The 15,851-nt window shown below is 37.2% G+C and overlaps 1 pseudogene; it reads right to left on the reverse strand.

The window, feature by feature from the left end:
- Positions 1-328: 328 nt before the first annotated feature.
- LOC131837349 (U4 spliceosomal RNA) lies at positions 329-394 on the reverse strand (annotated as a pseudogene).
- Positions 395-15,851: the final 15,457 nt, after the last annotated feature.

Below are 15,851 nucleotides of genomic sequence, written 5' to 3' on the forward strand. Positions count from 1 at the left end.
AGGATAGGTACTGTGTGTGCGTGTGTTTCTGGGCATGAGGGCTGGAGAGAAGATCCTTGGGTAATCACCTTATAAAAATGTCCACTGAAATGTAACTAACTCCAAGAGACAATTATACATTTTGGGACAGGAACGTGAAAACTGAGAGAGATGGTGATGATCCTAAAACAAGAAACGGGCTTGTCCTATGTGAAGGGCCTGTCAGGAGGATTTAAATTTACAATTAGAGAATTCCTCTTTGACTTTTATTAGGGCTTTCTGAGAAGACTAACTGAGATCCCCTTGAGGAAATTTTATTCAGTGAATGTCTCCATCTCAGTGACACCACATCAATTAGCAATAATCGCGCCTCGGATAAACCTCATTGGCTACGATACTGCCACTGCGCAAAGCTCAGTGACATCACATCAAAGGTGTGAATTTGCACTCTGATTGGATTGAACAAGAGCCTCTGTTGTCTGTAAACTGAGGTGGTGAACTTGAAATATAAACCTTTCAGGCAACACAGAATGGGAAATTCTACTTTCATTTCTTCTAAAGATGTAAATAGGCTTTGCGTCTTCACCTAAGCTGGCCTGAGAAGATGTCAGTGTACAGAATTTTTCTTTTTAATTTATAAACTAACATCTTCGTATAGACTTTGGATTTCAAGGAATTTCCTAAAATTTTCAGGAAAAAACTCAAAACCTTCTGTCACAAGCATTTTATATCTGCAGATCTCCAAATCTACATTCTCCTATACATTTACAAAAGAATGTTTTATAAACTTCTCTCCTATTCACCGCCTTCCTTTCACTACAGTCAATGGTGTCTTAATTCAATAAACATGATCTCTAATGAAAATAAGGAAAACAATGCTCATAGTCTGATTGTTTTATTCTATTCCTAGGACTGTCCAACACTAAATAGTTTTCATAACTTGAGAACTCTTACATGAGTAAGATAACGCATTTGGAAAATGCATAAGAACATCAAAGGAAAACAAATCTACTGTCCATGAAGCCATAAGACTTTAAAAGAGTAATCTGCATCTGTTTATAGGCTTTTGTACTGGAACTGTGTATATACTTCATATATATTCACTTTTATTTTTTAAGAATATGTATATTATCTTATAAGTTGCTTTTTAAAACCAATATATTATTATTTAAAAGATTTTTTATTTTATTATTTATTTATTTATTTTATTTGAGAGAGAGAGAGAGCACAAGCAGGGGCAGGAGTGGGGTGGAAGGGCTAAGCTGGGAGCCTGATGCAGGGCTCAAGTCCCAGGACCTCAGGATCATGACTGAGCCAAAAGCATATGCTTAACTAGGGGCTCCTAAATTACCCCAGTGCTCCTAAACTCGATGTACTATTAATATGCTTTCATATTAAGAACATTTTCATCAGCATCAACTTTAACATATAATACTCTTTTTTGTGTGTATATGTGTGTGTGTCTGTGTGTGTGTGTGTGCATCCCTCCTTTTCTGCACATCAGTATATAAAATTACCATCACTTTTTGAATCAAAATGGTTAAACCTCTCTGTAAATTTCTATTAGCCTATTCTTTGAATGGTCTCTTGTGAGCCAGTCTGAATCTACCTTGCTAGCCTTATTCTTGCCGTAAGTTTCAATAAAAGTATTAAGGAATTTTGTGACTCTAGGATTCATTTTGTGACTCTAGGAATTTTGTGACTCTAGGATTCATTCTGCCTAAAATGTACTCATATCTCAAAGACAGCTGTATAAAGCCTACTCTTCCTTCAAAGTCCTCTGTAGTAACCCTTAGGTGATTATTTCTTGCTAAGAATCTAATTCATAGTTAATTGATCAATGACATTTACTTTTTGTTTTGTAATCTCTCCAATTATGGGAGATATCCCACGAAGTGTTCTATCATATTTGTGTCTAATTTTATTTCCCCTATTGTTATTTTTTTTTAATTTACTAGTTATATAAAACTACTACTTCCTTTGTGTTGTTGTTAGTTTTTAAACTGAGGTCAGGGACTCTTTCTTCATATACTTCTATGCTTCATAGTTAAGAAAGAACTCTTGTGGCTAAGCATACTCACAATTTAAAAAAATAGAAAAATAAATTAATTAAGTAGTTTTAACCCAGAAAATGAGAATTCAAATCATGAGCCCAGAGTTCCTGAATACTGGTTGAGCTTTTGATGTCTTCTTCAAGATCAGGTAAATTTACTTAGTGTGTATGCTATCCTTTTGCTATTTTTTATCTTCTGCTAACTATTTTTGCCACTTTAGATATAGGTTTTTATGTTAATTTGGTCACACAATATACAATCATACAGTCATATATTCACCAGGAACTTCCACAAAATCATTTCAAAATAGAGTAAATATTAATAATTACAGGGAGGTGAGCTGACTTTTAGGTGTGCTACTCACAGAGACCAAACACTTTCTTTGTAGATGTTTTCTCTTTGTCATCCAAATGATCATCTAAGATAATTATTATCACCTTTCTTTTTTACATTAGAAAACTGAGGTTTAGAAAAATTAACTGACTTGCTTTGCAGAGACAGAGATCTAATCCCTGTGACCATAGATATCCTGTTCATGTACGAGGCTGCCTGCCTTGGTGGACCTGCATTCAAGTTGCTCTGGAGGGGCTATTTGCATAAAGTATTATTAACTACAACATTCCATTCATTTGACTATATCTTGAGGGTCTTCCTTGAGACCCTTGTGCTAGAAATTATCTTAACTGGCTACTGTGAGCTGGAGCTAAATAACGAACTTATGAATTCAGATCCACCCACAAAGACAATTTAGAAGCATCACAGAAAAAGATCATGATAATGAACTCTGGTTGCAAATGGCCCTTATTTTCTTTCCTGATGGAGTTTCAGTTCACTTTGCCCTGAATAGACACAGTCTTAAGGAGTAACTAAAAGTATAACTGTCCCTTGAGCTTTAAGTCACTTTCATTGATATTTCAGTGATTGGAGCATTATGAGTGAAAACTTCCAACAGGCATACCCCTGAAACAACCTGCTTTTGGTAGCTCTGAATAATGCACTTTCCCAATTGGAAATCCATTAAACTGACAGTGAGGTAAGTGCATGCCCAGACAAAATGATATGAAAGCTAACAAGATAATAAACAGAATAAGAAGAATCCCGAAGGCCTGTTGTAATGCCACTGGAGCTGCTGAGTGTGGGGTTGTTTGTGTTTGATTTCATCTGAGACACTAGAAAGAATGGCATTCATTGTTGACCACCCTTTTAATTTTCAGTTAGTACATTAGTGATAACAATCTAGAATTTCTGGATGAAATTTGTTATTGCTTCCCTATTTCCTATGGTTAAGCTAAGTAGTTCTGAAAACTGGCTGGTCAACAGAAATACCTGTGATGATTCATCAAAATAATTTAATTTCCAACCCAGCTTACTAAATCCTGAGACAAGATGATGTAGGGCTTTAGCATCTATACACACACACACACGCACATAATTAATTCTATAAATGAGCTTCTTCCCTTTATGCCTAGTCAAAACTGGGAAGAGAAAAGCCTGTAAGGAGACTTTAAATATATATGGCTTTTCAGCTTCATTCAATAATTTCAGAGTATACGCCAAAAGAAAGCTACTTCAGTTATAAAAATTTCAAGTAGCTTACAGACCAGCTGGAAGACAAACAGATGTTCCCTTTACAAAAACACATGATGAGTTCCACAATCAAGGCACGAGTCAAATCAAGGCTGAGGCCACACACAGATGGTAATTGGTTCTGTATTTTATTTATTTATTGTAAAGATTTTATTTGTTTATTTGAGACAGAGAGCCAGAGAGAGAGCACAAACAGTGGGAGCAGCATAGGGAGATGGAGAAGCCCTATGTGGGGCTCCATCCAAAGACCCTGGGTCATTACCTGACCTGAAGACAAACACTTAACGGGAAGAGCCACACAGGCTCTCCACTGGTTCTGTACTTTAGATCAATGTATCTTGAATAGTTCTCCTGTATTGAAGATACAGATTTCTGGGAAAATCACCTCCATGTGTTTGTTGTAAGGGAAGTTAATTTCTCAGCACTCAACTTTCCCTAAATGATGCTTCATAAACATTTAAAAGTTTTCCACAGAGGGTTCTAAAATATAGACATTTAAATACTTCAAATTTGATTGATCTAAAGAGTTTGTCTTGCATCAACAATGATATTTTTGGTTTTAATAAAAAACAAAACAAAACAAAACGTACATGACAAGATGTGCAAAAGTAAGAGCTTCCTTAGATTGCCTAATTTGCCGGATAGATAGTGTCCAGGCCATCATTTCCCCATTTCCCTGGCTCCCCCATTCATCCTTGGAAGATGTCCACAGAGCTTTGGAGCTCCCAAGGCAGTAGCCAAGGAAAGAAGGTACAAGGGGAGGAAGGAGAAAGAAAAAGGAAGAGACTGTTACTTCTCCCCATGTTTCTTTTCTCTCTTTCTCTTCTGTCACCCCATGTATTTGCTTGTGCTCTCTCTCTGTGTCTTTCTCTTTCATAAAGGTGGAAAATCTTCCCAGAAACTTCCAGCAGGCTTTGTGCTGTCTCATTTGCCCTAGGGGATCATCTGGTTATAATCACTAGAAGGGGAAATTAGATCACGAGATTCGTCCAAGTAGATCTCTACGGTTGGGGAGAGGGAGAGAAGGAGAATAAGTAGCCTTCTTCCTTGAGTATATTATTGTTAGTTTAACATTAACAAGATTAGATTGGTCTTATGAGCAGAAATGCATTTGGATAGGCAAGCAAGAGTTTGGATTAATATATCCCAAAATATCAGGATGCCTGATTGGCTCAGTAAGTTAAGCATTTATTTGCCTTTGGCTCAGGTCATGATCCCAGGATCCTGGGTTCTAGACCCGTATCTGGCTCCTTGCTCAGCAGGGAGCCTGCTTCTCCCTCTGCTTGTCACTCCCCCTCTTACACACACACACACACACACACACACACACACACACACCCTCGTTCTCTCTTTATGACAAATAAATAAATAAATAAAAACCTTTTAAAAAATCCCAAAATATTTGGCTTTGGATTGATCTTTTTTTTTTTTTTTAAAGATTTAATTATTTATTTGACAGGGATTACAAGTCGGCAGAGAGGCAGGCAGAGACAGAGTGAGGGGGAAGCAGGCTCCCCGCTGAGCAGAGAGCGCAATGCAAGGCTCCATTCCAGGACCCTGGGATCATGACCTGAGCCGAAGGCAGAGGCTTTAACCCACTGAGCCACCCAGGCATCCCTGGATTGATCTTTGTTAAACAAAAGGAAAGTGACTTAATAAATCAAAATACCAGATTTAATAGATAATGTCTTTATTTTAAACTATGTGATGTTGTATCTGATGTTATTTTTATATTTGTAATTTTAGGTTGACAAAACCTACTTTCCTTAGAATAAGTTCAACCCTGCTAAACAGAAAAACGGGCAAGAAGACTTGTATAGATGATTAACATTTCTAATCCGTGGAAGCTCTAAAGAAGTCCAGCATTCACATGACCATTTAAAGGTTGTCGATGTTAACAGTACTTAAAACAAAACAAAACAAAACCTCAGGAAATTATAGGATACCTTGACTGTCGACACGAATATAAACTAGAAAGTTTAATAAGAGGATATCTTCATAATGAAATAATCCTGCTTTAAAATTTTCATGTATGTGAAGAAGATACTCACAGGTAAGAAATCCCACTCATTTGACATCGTGGGCTAACACTAATCTTTCACCTAACTCTATACAGTCTTGAACCTGCACACTGGAATTAGTAGGAGTCCTCAGTGTGGGTCAGGTAGGAGCAAGATCTATTAAACCATGAGCGTCATGCCAGTGAGGGTTAAAGAGGATTGCTGGAGACTCTCAAAAAAGGAGAGAAGACATAGGGAGTGGTGGCTGAACTGTGATTTATTATTAGTAATAAGCTGGGCCAAGAGGCCAGCAAACCCTAGAATTAATCTTACCTAAGAGATCACAGCGACAGTTCTCTCAGAGCTGGTTTTCTGCAAAGCTAAAGACTTCCTGAAGAGTCAAGGACAGGTGTGTTCCACACATGGCTGCAGAAAAGTAGGTCAGTGGATCAAATGCCAGATTTAGAAGAGTGAGACCACGCTAGGAAGGGAGAGAGGTGTGGTTTGGGAATGAAAAACCATGCATCGTGCATGATTAGCTGGGAAAACATTTTAATATTTTTGTCATAAATATCATATAAGGATACATGTCCATAGAATACCATCAAATGTAAAGAAGACGTTGATAAGTTATTGTAGAGCAGTTGCTCTCTGCCAGTGCTGTGCTGGAGGTGTTAGCATCCTCTTTGTCACGAGTGTATTAGTCTATGTTCAGTCTCAAGTTTAAAATCAACATGAAAAAGACAGAAGGAGAAGCTTGCTTTTACGTGAACAAACACTGATACGCGTTGGAACTTAGGATGACAATTTGTTCCCTGTCAGCCTTTCACTGGCAACCTAAAAGTCCCTGTATGTTGATCTTGGCAAGGAGCGAGCCAACCTAAGCTAAAACAATAGACTAAAATGTGTAATGCCAATATGTTCTCATTCATTGTGTTACTGTATTTGTTTTTCCCTTGAAGTAGCCAGAGCTGGGGCAAAGGCTGGGTCAGGCTGAGCACTTGTTAAAACTGTCGGCACAGTGACTAACAGTTAATGTAAAGCAAACAAAACATATATATATATATATATATATATATATATCTCCATACACACACACACACACACACACACATACACACACTCAACTAGTTTCTGCCTAAGGACAAACTAACATTTAGCTAATCTTTACCATCAGATGACTCCTAGGGTAGATTCAAATCAATTATGAAGAGTTATGGGTATCATATATATGCCCCATATTTATTTAAAACAAAAAAATAACTGATTGGGACTTGTATAGACATTAGTTTAATTCTATATATTGAGCAAATCTTCCCTAGAGAATATAAGAAACAATTTATAAATAAATTAAGTCTTTATTCGCTTGAAAAGCTTCCAATTGAATCGTTTTTATTCTGAAAATCATTAATCAGATGCATCCTTACTATACAAGGTTATTTCATGGACACAATTAAATATCTTAATCCCTTTAAAAGGAAAAGTATTGAGTAAAATGAATAGAACATTTGATATTTAAAATGCAAATACAGTTGAGCACGAGTTTTCAGGCTTTGAAAAGAATTCGCATTTTTGACTTACATTTTCTTCAGCATAAAATTTATGAAAATTAAATTGATGCTGTATCAGGTTATTTTTGTTGTGAATAGGTTTTAAAAGAAAACAAGATTATATAAAAATAGGGGCCCTGTCTTTTCCCTTTTAATTTATTTGAAAAAATATTTTAATTAATCACAAATTGAGTCCTTAGGTACTGAAGCATTAAAAGTCCCTACTGACTCCTATGAGATATGAACTTACTCAGACATAACATAGGTTAACTATGTTAATAGTAAAATGCTAAAAAAAATAATGCTGAATCAGTTATGATTTAATAGGTGTATGTACGTCAGGAAAAGGCAATAGGTTTAAATCTATAATAGCAAGATTTTTTAGGTTGAGGTTACTTACAAAAGGCAGTAAGTTCAAAGTTACTTTTTTTTTTCTTTTCTGGAAGTTATCATAATTAACTAAAAAGTCACAAGAAACATTTTTGGCAGTGGTCTCAGCCTATTTTTCATATATTCATCACACGTAATGCGCTAAGGGATTTTTCTCAAATGTTGCGATTAACATTCACCTTTTCTTGAACCTTATGCTTAGAAAAATATCAAAAAAGAATAATTTCAGGAAATGACAGAAACACAACAATAGGTATTTAAAGCCCACAGTTGCGGAGATCTTAATTGCATCAACAATGTGATCATCACCGAGCATTATTTCTCCGGGGACGCTAATACTGCCTAATGGACCATAAGAAGGCTTTCAAGGAGCCCAACCTACTTACCAGCTTGGATAAGTTCTTGCTGGGAATCATTGCTTAACAGACAAAGCTTTCTCCTTTGCCAGTAACTTGATTTTTCACCACATCTTTCTAATAAACAATGCCTTCAAAAATATGCAGTTGGATCCCAGTTTGGAGGGCCAAGAATAGTGACTGCAATGCCACTGTCCCTAGAATCTACCATTCAGTACATCATTTACTTTTGGTTCAGCCTCGTCCTTTCTAGGCATGCACAGAAGAGAAATAAATATTAACTCCTCTACCATTTTAGTATTAATCTACTTATAACCTTTCCCTTCATTAAATAAAAGGATCTGGGAAACACTAGTGCTACTGAGGAATGAAGAGGAGCAGGTGTTGGGCAAAGATGGTTAAAATATATTGAAAATAGGGAAGAGTGGCTCTGCAGGTGCACTTTCCATATTTCACTGTTTTGCAAACAGCTAATTCATAACAGAAAGGCAAAATAGTGCACACCTGTATCATGATCTGGTATGAGATGCAATGCACAGCTGTGTGTTCATGGGACTGATGTTACTGAGCTTATGAAATAGCAAGGTGACATAATAAAAAAATAGCTAAATATTGACTCTCATTGGCTCTAACTTTTTTGAAATGTAATCTGGCTATACTTAATAACTAGAAATTCATGGGCCAAATAATTTCTGGTACATTGTATCATATTCTTTTGTCTTACACTTTTCTCTGTCTGTATTTTCTCTCTTGATCTGGTCCTGTTTAAGCAGATAATCGACTCTTTTTTTTTTTTTTTTTTTTTTTTTTTTGCTTCAAAGAGAGGTTGCATGGTTGAGAAAATAAACACAAGTTTGTTAGAACATAGCACAGTCTTGCTTTTGCTACCTCTTATTTTTAATGCTCAAACCCATTGGAAAGATCGTGTAAAATTTCTTAGAAATAGAATAAGGGAATATAAAGGGAGAGAAAGAGATGCAAAAAGATCCATCCAAGCTAGAGGATGACAACACTGGAGGTCTCCGAGTGGTGGAGTCCCATCCTCTCTTCCCTGGCATTTCCTCAGAAAGTTGAGAAGCCCACGAGCAAAGATACTACAGAAGCAGCTGACTTCTACTCCTTGTGTGTCTAATTGCTGCCTGCTCCTCTCTCCTCATCTCCCACCTAAATCTACAAAGGAGTTCCTCTAACTGTACCAAAAATGCATTGGGTCTGGAATAGAGATTATACAGTGTGGCATGCTGACACTAAATGCCAGTGGCTCCTGAAGGATTCCAGCTCTCCTTAGGCCTGTTCCTGAAAGTCAACAGGAAGACAAATTTCTCCAGAAAAGCAGCTTACCCTGTTACCTAGCATGATTGGTTCTAAACACTAAGGGGAAATAAATTTAGCTGTGTTGTGCAGGTATACAATGATATAAAATGCAAAATCATAATTTTTCAAATTTTAGTTTAGTCTTTACTCATTATTTAGTCTCTTTTTTAAATTTTAAAAGAGTATATTTATTTTTGAGGGAGACAATTTTGTAGGTGGTGTGGGAGAAATTTGTGGTCTTGAAACAATCTGATAGTGAGAGCAGGAAAGACAAACAAGATGGGTAGAGTAGGAGGACGATCATAAAGTACATTGTATTTTTTTTTTTAAGATTTTATTTATTTGACAGATGGAGATCACAAGTAGATGGAGAGGCAGGCAGAGAGAGAGAGAGAGAAGCAGGCTCCCTGCCGAGCAGAGAGCCCGATGCGGGACTCGATCCCAGGACCCCGAGATCATGACCTGAGCTGAAGGCAGCGGCTTAACCCACTGAGCCACCCAGGCGCCCCAAGTACATTGTATTTTTAGATCGTGTATAAATTTCTCAGGATTTTTTATTCCATTGCAACTTTATTGAGGTACAATTGGCAAAGTTGTAAGATATTCAAGAGTACATCTTGGTGATTCCTATAAGTGTACATGGTATCCAGCTGTTACACCCAGCATTCATCCTTCCATTTGTCCATGCCTACTCTCCGGGGAGTGGGTGGTTTGCTCTATGATTTTGGCAGGGCCCCACAGTATAGAGGAAAAATAGACAGTAATCCTATTGAACACACAATAGCAGAGACATCCTTCTTTGTAGCAACAATTTTGAGGAGCTTTCATTCTATGAAGGATATCAATGCCACCCTAGTGCAAATATCTTCAGAGTTTATCTTTTACATTAGTTTACGGAACACTTTTCCTCCTCAATTCATCAAATCAACTGGATTTTTCTTTATTCTGGCCCTGACAAGGAAGCTTTGTTTATAAAGTCTTTCTTTACTGCAAAAGCGTAGAGATACTGGGTTCTATACTCCTTTACTACCTTTCTAAATCATCATTTTTAATTAATAGAAAGAGAAACAGCAAGAGAGGAAACAAGCAGGAGGACTAGGAGAAGGAGAAGCAGGCTGCTTCTGCTCCCTGCCCAGCAGGGAGCCCAATGTAGGGCTTGATCCCAGGACCCTGGGATCATGACCCAAACTGAAGGCAGATGCTTAATGACTGAGCCACCCAGGCACCCCTAAATCATCACATTTTAGAATTTTTTTAATTACCAGGTAATGCATAAAGCAGACGTCTTCATTCTACCACCACCACTGGGCTGCCTTGTAGCTTCTTTGATTGAAATAGACCCAAGAAACACAAAAGAGTAAAAATGAATGTGGAGCTATTTTGAGTCAAGTTTTTAAAATGACAGTATCAATCAAAGCCACATCAGAAAGACCCTCCAATCCAAAAAGCTGGGTGTCCAGTTGGTTGCATCAAAACATTCCATATCCTTGTATTTCTACCACAAGAACTATAAAGACTCACATTTTCTGCCCTCTGTGAGATAAAAGGTGCTTTCTACCTTGGCCAATTTGAATGTGGCTTAAGAAATTGCTGTTGTAGACAAAAAAAAGCAGCTGTGATGAAGATGAATGCATAAGAAATAGTTTGCTCTAAATAAATCCAGCATGGGGTATGTGAATGTGTGTGTGTGTGTGTGTGTGTGTGTGTGTGTGTGTGTTCTGCCTGCCTGTCAAACACAATGAAGTTTTGGCATTATTCAGCTTGAATGTGACAACCTCAACCAGTCCTGTATTTTTGTCCATCCTATCAGGACACCATATATCTGAAAAAATGATGGGCCACATGATAAATTCTTTTGTCGTTCAGGTTGCTGACTTTTTCTTTATTTCTTTTTTTCTTTTTACTATTTGAGAAACAAGGAAATATACATTTTTAGAAGCTTAACTAAGTGCTTGTCTCCCAAAAGGCCTTCTAGTCTCAGTTACTAGATAATTTTTTCTTCTACAAAGAAAGAAAAGTAAGTGGTTGGCCCCTACCTATAACTTCCATCAATAACACAGTAATACAAACCTCTTTACATCTTAATAATTGCCAGCCTAGATTAACAAGTTGCTAATGTTTTGATTTACAAATTGGAGGCCCATTTGGTTTGCCTGGCCTTCTTGAAGATTGAGCTGTCTCCTCTATTCCCTGAAAGTAAATGACTGTTTATTCATTCCCTTGATTAGAAGGCTGCCGGATTGGGAGGGAGACAAACCATAAGTGACTCTTAATCTCACAAAACAAACTGAGGGTTGCCGGGGGGAGGGGGTTGGGGAGAAGGGGGTGGGATTATGGACATTGGGGAGGGTATGTGATTTGGTGAGTGCTGTGAAGTGTGTAAACCTGGTGATTCACAGACCTGGGGATAAAAATATATGTATATAAAAAATATATGTTTATAAAAAATAAAAAAATAAAAATAAAAAAAAAAAAAAAAAAAAAAAAAAAAAAAGAAGGCTGCCCTCCAGCCAGATAAAAGAGGTTCCATAATAAATGTGAGACTCCCATGTTTTGTTTTGCTTTCTGGATTTAGTACTAAACATTAAAAGGAATTGGAGATTGATTTTTGTTCAGGGACCAGTGCCAGATAAAATAAGGAGTGAGCAAGCAAACTAGTTTGTAGACACGAACTCCTTTATAATGAGGAGAGGATTTGGGCTTTAATGTAACAGGCAACTAGGTTATTCCAGGTGTGTGTGTGTGTGTGTGTGTTTGTGTGTGTGTGTGTGTATGTGTGTGTGTTTTCCCATCTCAGCAGGACGTCTTCATTCATTTCCTCTGATATTCTGTTGGTAGCTGTTGTTGTCAAAGATCAAAACTTAATGCACATCGCCCACTCTTTTAGTCTTTGAACCAAAAATCTTCAGTTGAATTTTCTTTTATTGAGACCAGTTCTACTTAAATACTGTGGGGATTAAAGCACACACATGCACACACACACACAGAATGAAAAAAAAAAAAAAGACTTCTCTATGTTTATAATTTATGGGCATGTGAGCATTTTTTTTCATTTTCTCTCCTCTCTCCCACCTTTTAGAGGGCTTTAGGGCTCTCTCTTTTCTCCATAACTTTGTCATTTGGCATTGCTTCACAGATCAATTTCTTCAATTCATCTCGTCTCCTCTCGCCTTGGGGATGATCTTGTGTCTCCTTTGACTCGAAATGGAGCTTCTCTGCTTTCTGAGTTACTGACAAATTGGCCAATAATGAGAGTAACGGATGCAGCAGTCTCTTGCCTCCCTCCAGACAATTTACATGTTGGTCTAAAGTGTCTCTTCTTTAGAACTCTGGGCTCAGAGGAGTACCGAGTTGCACCTACTAATGGAGCTGCCAGTCCAAGTGTCTTAAGTCAATGGATCAATAAATTAAATTATCTCAGCAGCTAAGTGTATGTGCTTAGCTTTGATCCATGGAGACAAGAAAGGAATAGGATAAACTAGGAAAGGAAAAGCAGTTGGGTGGGGTGGGGGGGTAATAAACATATTATAATAATATACTAAAACAAGAGTTGATATTTGAATTCACATTCCTCCTCTATTTCTAACCCATAAACTGCCAACTGGATGCACGCTTACAAGTTGTGACATTAAAAGTTGATGTAAGCTTTATAATATATTCAACGCAAAAACAAGGAGTGAAGGGAGTGTTTGGTGTTGTGAGATGTATTTGCTAGGTTTTGTTCATTTACTTGTTAATTCAGCCAGTCCTGCCAAGGAGTTTGGTTTGATTTTTAGGACAAGGGAGGTTGATGTCTACATTTTCCCCCCTTCATGGGAATCCATCTCCAAATCTCCCAAACCTAGAGCTTTCACTGTACTTTCTTTTGACTCATAGGAGAATGTGTCTTTCTCAGATTACCCACAACACACTAGGCACAATGTAGTTCTGGTGTAGGATGTCTACAGAGAGAAGAAACATGCTCAGAGTAGGAATTCAGTTATTCTTTTACTCATTCATTTGTTCACAGCATAACAGAAGAGAGTAATAAAGTGGGGTCCATGGTAGACACTAAGGGATTGGTTTCCTTTGTATTTTTTTTTCCTTTTTTAAGAAAAGGCAGTGTCCACCTTGCTATAGAGCTGCCCATAATATATGCATCTCAAGTTCCTCAGTTAATTTTATGAGCCTTCATGTTTCACATTTTATTGCTTTATTGCAGATGTCTATGACCCACTCCCCTGAAGGCCAGAATACATTTACTTCTTTACTCATTCCTTAAATATTTATGGAATGTCTACTGTGTTCCTCATGCTACAAATAAGGCTAAGGTTCCAATGGGTAACAAATGCAACATCCCTGTTCAAAAGAAGGTAGCTTGGAACCAGTGTGATGGTACTTCGGAACATCTCTACTTATACAAAACAATGGCAGGAATCAAAAATCCAAACATGAATGAAATTCATATCCTGCTATGATGGATAATAGTAGTTGATATATACAGATATGTAAAGGAATAATGACTTAAATGCAATAGGGGTGATGGGCTGGTTGTCAGTTAAGCATCAGGGTCTTGATCTCAGTTCAGGCCTTGATATCAGGGTTGTGAGTTCAAACCTCACTTTAAGCTCCACATTAGGCATGGAGCCTACCTTAAAAAATGAATGAATGAGTGAATGCATGAGTTAATGCTGTAAGCCACAATCACAAGGTATACTAAGAACAATATTTAACCCAGATTGTCTTATTTCATGCATGCCTAAATCCAACTTGCATGTTTATTTTCCCTAAGTTTTTCTTCCCTCTTTCTTTTCCAATTTCCCTGTCTTCTGGAAACACACATTTTTATGAACCCACATGATTCTATTTTACTAATTCTTTGCAAATTGTCATTTTAATCCTTTTGCATAAACTTCTGAAATTATCACTTATGTTTCTTCATTAATAAGTTATAGGGACAGGTTTATTAGTACATGATTTCTCAAAGTTTATGAGGCTCCTTTTTATATCATGAAAATACATTTTTTCCTAACTTATTCCTTCCTTATGGTTTGAGTCCCCTTTTCCCATTCCAGTAGGTTGTGGGTCTATGGGGGAAAAAGGGGCATCTTACATATGCTTACTTTCTAACAATCTTGGTGTTTTCAGGGCTAGAGATATCATGGCTCTCAGGAAGTCATGCTGTCTTAAAAATATTAGCCAAAATGTCTTCTGGAGAAACCTTTACCTAGGTTTCCATGTTACAATCTTACCAGTGTTTTTCCTTTACAAATTATAAAAAGGGGAACATAAAAACTAAATATAATTTTGTTGGATCAAATTATTTGTTTTCTTTTCTTCCTTCCTTTCTCTATTATTATTGTTGTTGTTTTTGTTGTTAATTTATAGGATTTGATATGTCTTTTGGCATGTAGGGATGTATTAGAAAGTTTTATGGAAATAAGATTTATATACCTCTTGTCAGACTCTGTCCCTGTAAGGAAAGTTGTCACTGTGATGAATCTCCTCTATGAAATCGTAAGTTACCATTCTCTGGGGAAAAACGTATTGTACATGTGGATTGCTGTTAATAAGGCATGATTCACACTCATTAATGGAAATCATCCAAGGCCAGTAAAGAGCCTTTGTTAACCAATGTACTATAGGAACTTTTAAAAAGGACTATTTCTTGGTAGTCTCAAGTGATATGTGATTTCTTGTTTATCTCCTCAGAACTTTTTCCTTGTCATGACATTGAAACTTACAACATGTGTGCTGATTTGATTGTTTCTTTGAACGAGGAAGGAAAAAGCCGGAAGAGAAAAATGGTTTAGCTGAGTTTATTTACTTTATTTATTCATTTTAAAATACTTTACTATTTATTTATTTATTTATTAGAAAAAGAGAGAGAGAGGGAGCGCAAGCAGGGAGGGGGTGGAGGGAGAGGGAGAAGTAGGCTCTCCACTGAACAGGGAGCCCATTGGCTTATCCCAGAACTCTGGTATCATGATCTGAGGCATAGGCAGATGCTTAACTGGCTGAGCCACCCAGGAGTCTCTGGTTCAGTGGAATTTAAATGGTGATACAGCATTTATACAGCACTGGGCTGGGCCTTGTCTGTGTGACTCTAAGACTGAGTTTCTATAAAAAGAGTTTCCCCTTTTGAGCTAAAGAAAACAGGACTCATCTGATGTACTGGTCCCTATGAAGATACATTAGGGTTTTATTCCTATGGAGCAAAGCATTAGGGACAAGCCCTAATGTGGTTCTGCTGATGATGGGTCAACACTGTTCTGTAATCACAACAAGGTAGCCAAGCAGGGTCTTGTCAGAGAGAAAGAGAGAACATGAGTAGATCAATATCTCATCTCTGAGGAACCTGAAGACATCTGTCCAGGGACAGTGGGGCACATAGGCTGATGTGCTTAGATTAGCTGGTGTTATAGTAAGAGAGTATAATTTGACTATTGACTTAATGTGAACCATTTGTTCCCATAGACTGGAAGCCCTAGGAATATATGTATGTATGAGAAAATAGGAAGACTGTATATTGCAAGTGCTAAGCTCAATGATGCAATGATGCAGTTTTTATTGGTTTAATGAAATAAGCAGCTTGCATTTGACAACAATTATTTGGCATCTGAGTGGATACCAAATAAACTT

This window comes from Mustela lutreola, chromosome 7, assembly GCF_030435805.1.
Source record: "Mustela lutreola isolate mMusLut2 chromosome 7, mMusLut2.pri, whole genome shotgun sequence".
NCBI classification, from domain to species: Eukaryota; Metazoa; Chordata; class Mammalia; order Carnivora; family Mustelidae; genus Mustela; species Mustela lutreola.